The sequence below is a fragment of the Narcine bancroftii genome, chromosome 6 (assembly GCF_036971445.1).
Source record: "Narcine bancroftii isolate sNarBan1 chromosome 6, sNarBan1.hap1, whole genome shotgun sequence".
NCBI lineage: Eukaryota > Metazoa > Chordata > Chondrichthyes > Torpediniformes > Narcinidae > Narcine > Narcine bancroftii.
In genome coordinates, this window is record NC_091474.1 from 178,542,515 (window position 1) to 178,548,578 (window position 6,064).

Genomic DNA, 6,064 nt, shown 5'->3' on the forward strand with positions numbered 1-6,064 from the left:
CAATCCCACTCTAGAAGCCATGTCATTCAGAATGCAGCCCAGAGCTTTGGAAGGAGTAGATATTCATCAATGGAGAGAGGACGGTGCTGGATTGGGGAATGATTATAATTGACAATATCTGTTCTTGGGACCATGTTTTACCTGATGCCATGAGACTTTAGTCGGCCTGGAGTCCTTGCTGACAAATCCTGGCAGCACCTCTTCCCAATTGTGTTTAACAGTTCTGCAATCTTACAGTCTGGGTACAATGAGGGCCCAGGAGAGTTGGAGATGACAAAATGGAAAGTGCGTTTAGCATTATTATTTGAACCTGACCTATGACATCTAATGATGTGGATGAGTGGAGTTTCTATGTGGAAAAAAATAAGAAATTAACATTTTTTGATATCGGGAAAACAAGGGATTTAGTTTGAACAGGGTGGTTGTGCTGAGGTAAAACATTCGCCATAGACTTGTGGAATTGCAAAGTAGACATGAGTATCCAAATGGCATATTCTTGCTTCTACATCTTCAGTCTGCTTTATTATTATTTTTTGTAACATTAGTTTACAAATTTTTGGGATAACTAGATATTTTCATAGCTACTGTCGCAGATTGTTTCTTTTGCTGAATTTAAATTCCTGACTACCTTGGTGAGGTTCAAATCCATATCATCAGATTTCAGCCCTGTCATCTAGTCCAGAAATGCAATCACTATCTAATTAAAAGAGAGCCATTTTTAGGAGTTTGCTATGTCTCAATTGTGCACTTTTTCCTGCTTATTTCCAGGTTTGAACAAATCTTTTTAGTCGTGTATTGTTGAGCATATTAAGGTAAGAGATAAGAAAAAAAGACTTGGGTCATCAATGCATGGAAACAATGGGGCAAGTTTTCGAAAATAGCTTTGTAGATGGATACTTGATTGTGGGCATAATGGGCTCAAAATGTGTGCTGTGTGACTGCATGACTCAACATGGAGTTGGATGAGGTGCATAATAACTTCCAAAAAGTTCAAGACTGTGCCACATCATAGATTTGTCATCAATAATGAGGCTTAGTGAATTAAGGAGCATGTAGCAGCATGAATTTAAAATTACTTTGTGCATTGGTATCCCCTTGATTTTTGTACATCTTTCTTGATATGTAATGATGTACAGGATACATTTTCCAGATCTGAAGATGACTCAGACTTGAAGGCATAGTTCGATTCTCCACCTCACAATGAAGGCATAGTATGGAGGATAGGAATGGACTTCATGTTGGTGGAATAAACAAATGATTAATTCATGAAATTTAACATAAGAAATGTGAGGTGTTATATTTCAGCAGGAAGAATAACAAGGGGCAAAATTAACTAGATAATACAATTTTATATGGGATAAAAGAATTAAAGGATCGGTGAGACCATGTGCATAGTTCATTGAAGGTGGCTGGGTAGGTTGAGAATATGGGTTAAGAAAGCATATGGAATCCTGTCCTTAGAAATTAATGCAGTCACAGAGCACAGGACACAGGGAAATTATGAAAGGCCTTTACAAAACATTGGTTTGGCCAAATCTGTACTACTTTAGTTCTGGATTCCGCACTTTTGTTTAGAGAATGTGTCTCAGAAATTAACCAAAATGGCACAGGATTGCAAGACTGCAGTTGTGTGGGCAGTTTGGAGAACTTGAGTGGATCATGGATGGAACTGAGGTGGTTGCAAAAAAAAAATCTGATCGGTGTATTTAAAATAAGGAAAGGTATAGACAGAGATGATAGAGAAAGCTTGTTAATCATAGCAGGTGGAGAAGTAAATAGGAGATGAGCAATCCTGGTACTAGGAAATTCAAAACATTGCAGAAGTAAAGCATGGCAGTTGCTGGAAAGCTGACATTAAAAAAAAATAGAAATATTCAGTAGATTTAAGTAGCAACTGTGGAGAGAGTAAAACAATGTAAACTTTACTGTTTGATAGCTTAAGAATTTTCTACTTTTAATATGAGCTGGAACTGTTAAATTCTGAAATTGTTAAATTCATTATTAAGAGAAATATAGCTGCAACACCGCTGGTCAGAAGATAAAGTGCTGTTCAACTTTATTATTATCTGACTGTTCATGTAAAACCAGATGAAACAACATTTTCTCCAGACATCAGTGCACTGATAATGCACACATTTTATAGAGCAAGAGAGAATATAAAATAAATACGTATAAATATTTCAGTAAAATGTACTCATTTCATTGTTTTAGTTATGTGTTTGACTTCTTTTGTTCAGTATTGAGGGAAAAAAGACAGAGAGGACAGAGTGGGAGTGGTATAGTCTCTTCATAGAATAATTGCAGCACAGAAACAATCCACTTTGGCCCCTCTAGTTGGTGTAGAACCATTTTTTTTGCGTAGTCCCACTGACCTGCATTCAGTACATAGCCTTCCATATCTATCCCTTCCATATACATGCGAAATCTCCCTTAAATGTTAAAATTGAGCCATCATCTACCACTTCAGTTGAAAGCTTGTTCCACACTCCCAATTCTATCTGAGTGAAGAAGCTCCCGCTCTTGTTTCCCCTAAACTTTTCCCCTTTCACCCTTAACCTATGTCCTCTTGCTTGAATCTCACCAACCCTCAATGGAAAAAGCCTATCTTGATTTATCTATCTGTGATGCCACTTTCAGGGAATTATTTATCTGTATTCCTACATCCCTCTGTTCTACCTCACTCCTACCATTTACCATGTCTGTTCAACATACAAGCAGCTTGAATCTCAAATCACGAATTAAGGTGTTCTCCAAAAGCATCACTAATCTGTACTTGATTTTTCAAATGTAATGGAGATCAAATCATGAGTTCCAAAAGCAATATGCTACATTGTAAACACAAGTGAATTACTGCTTCCCTGGAAAGCAGATTGGTCTTTAGGTGGTGGAAATAAGAGGGCAAAAAAAAGGATTGGTGAAAATTAAAGAGTGAACCAGGCAGTCACAGAGAGAATAATCTTTAGAATAATGAAGCAGAGAAAATGGGAAATGTTTTGATGGTGGCTTCACATTCAAAGCAATAGAAATTACAGCTTCTATGTGTAGCGTGTTGAATGACTCAAAGACTTGTAGACTCAAAGCAAGGCTTTTATTACCCAAAGACTGGAGTGTAGTACATCGAGGTCGACCAGTCCAGACTGACCTGGATCTAGTTAGGTGTAGCACCTTATGACCTGGCCAGTAGGAGTGGCTATGGCTCTCAGCCAATCATTATCACTATCTGCAAATATATACAGAGATGATAGGATCCCATACTATTACATTCACCCCTTCTTTAAGAACTGACCCCGGGGTGGCTAAAAAAAAGGGGGGTTCATTACCGTGTGGTGGCTTTCTGAGTTCTTAATAGTCTGTAGTCTGTATGGAGGGGAACAGCAATGGTATGCCCTTTCATTGGACTCCAAAACATGGGGAGGATAGCATGCAGGGGTTACTGGCTGTAACGATCGAGTGGCCTGATCATCCGACATGATTGCCGTGACGCCAAAATTGGAGTAGCTGGCAGGGGCGATGCATGATCGTCGTTGGAGTCTCTGAGGGTCATTGCGGGTACCCTATTCTGTAGTTGTCATTATCTGTGTGCTGCTGCTGCTGGTCCCGTCTACTGCCATTGTCATCTGCATACTGCTGCTGGTCCCACTGTCCCGGCATGTTACCTGGGGAAGAGTTGGAGGAAGGTTGGGGAATGAACATTACAATGTTAGATCCGGCTTGGGCCAGGTCCCTTACCGAGACCGTGTCCTCCTGTCTGTCCGGGTACTCGATATAAGCATAGTGCAGGTTCATGTGTAGCAGCGTTATCTGGTTCACTAGAGGGTCATTTTTTGAGTACCGGACATGACATCTCAGCAGAACAGGTCCAAGAACCATCAGACAAGCCGGTGTGGTCATCCCCCAATTCCGACTTCCATGGGAACGAGAACATGCATTCATGCAGGGTAGCATTGGTGGCAGTACATAACAGAGACTTAATGGAGTGTAGGGCATTTGGGAGTACATCCTGCCAGTGAGTGGTGGGGAGGCCTTTAGACTGGAGGGAAAACGTGATCGCTTTCCAGATGGTGGAATGCTCCCTTTCGACCTCCCTGTTACCTCATGGGTTGTAGCTAGTAGTCCTGCTCGAAGCAATATCACACTCCAGAAGATACTGCCTCAGCTCACCACTCATAAACGAGGACCCCCAGTCACTGTGGATATAACTGGGGTAACCGAAGATGGTGAAGATGGTGTGCAGTACGTTTATGACTGTAGAGGCAGTCATGTCCGGGCAGGGAATAGCAAACAGGAAGCGAAAGTACTCATCGACCACCGTGAGAATATATGTGTTACAGTTTGAAGGTAGGGGCACTATAAAGTCCACACTAAGACATTTAAAGGGCCAGGTGGCTTTTATGACATGGGTTTTCTCGGGCCAGAAGAAATTTGGCTCGCACTCAGCACAGACGTGGCAGGCTTGGGTCATGAAGCGGATCTCCTTGACCATATAGGGCAGGTTGCGGGTCTTTATGAAATGTGCGAACCTGGTGACCCCCGAGTGACTGAGCTCTTCATTGGAGTGTCTGCAGCCTGTCCAGTTGTACGCTGGTGCATGTCCCATGGGAAAGGGCATCGGGCGGGTCATTGAATTTGCCAGGCCAGTACAGGATGTCATAGTTAAAGGTAGAGAGTTTGATTTTCCACCTCACAATGTTGTCATTTTTGATCTTACCCCACTGGTTGTTGCTAAACATGAATGAGACCGCGCGTTGGTCGGTCAGCAGTATAAAGCGTTTGCCAGCAAGGTAGTGTCTCCAATGACATACAGCTTCCACAATGGTCTGGGCCTCCTTCTCAACAGAGGACTGTTGGCTTTCTGGGCTCTGTAGGGTCCTGGAGAAGAAGGGGACAGGCCTGCCAGCCTAGTTTAAAGTGGCTGCCAGTGCAAAGTTGGAAGCATCGCTCTCTTCCCGGAAGGGTATCGATTCATCTACGGCATTCAGGGTGCAGGGTGGCCGCGGCGATGTCTGACTTGATGCGGTTGAAGGTCGCTCTGGCTTCCGCTGACAAGGGGAAGTTGGTGGACTTAATGAGTGGTCGTGCCTTGTCAACGAACTAGGGGACTCATTGGGTGTAATAAGAAAAAAACCCCAGGCAGCATTTGAGTGCCTTCTGGGTTTGGGGCAGTGGGAGGTCCATGAGAGTGCGCATGTAGTCGGGATCTGGTCTTACCACCCTGTTTTCCACCACGCAACCTAGAATTGTGTCCAGAAGACACACTTTTTGAAATTATAGGTTAAGTTCAGCCGTTTTATGGTTTGGAAGAATCTCTCAAGGTTGGCGTCATGGTCTTGCAGGTCATGGCCACAGATGGTGTCATTATCCAGATACAGGAATGTAGCTGTTAGCCCGTTCAGGTCTACGATCCAGTCCATTTCCCGCTGGAAGACCACGACACCGAGGTCGATGGTGGAAAACACACGGTATTGGGTGATCTGATTCACCACATCCGTGATTCGCGGAAGAGGGTAAGCATTTAAGAGCGTGAAGCAGTTGACTGTTTGGCTGTAGTCAACCATTGTCCGCAGCTTCTCCCCATTCTTCACGACTACTACCTGTGCCATCCAGGGACTTGCGCTGGGCTCAATGATGCCTTCATCCAGCAGTCTGCGCACCTCACTTTTAATAAATTTCCTGTCCCCGAAGCTGTACTGCCGGCTTTTGGTGGCAATCGGTTTCCAGCTGGGAGTGAGGTTGGCGAAGAGTGCTGGAAGATCGACACGGAGAGTGGAGAGGCTACAAGTGGAGCGCCTGGTTCGGGGAGCGGGTCTGGCATGGGCTGTCGCTGGCAGAAGGTATCTGGAGTGGAGTGGTGATGGCAGACAGAGAGCGGGGTGTGGGGACCCCTGTAATACAGTGATTTTAAAATGACATTGAAAATCCAACCCCAACAATACAGGAGCACACAGTTGAGACAGGACTGGCAACTTAAAATCCATAAATCTGATGCCCTGAACTTTCAATGTCACCACACAAAACCCCTTGATGCCCTTTGAGTGGGCTCTTATTGCCAGCAAAATTTTCTGGT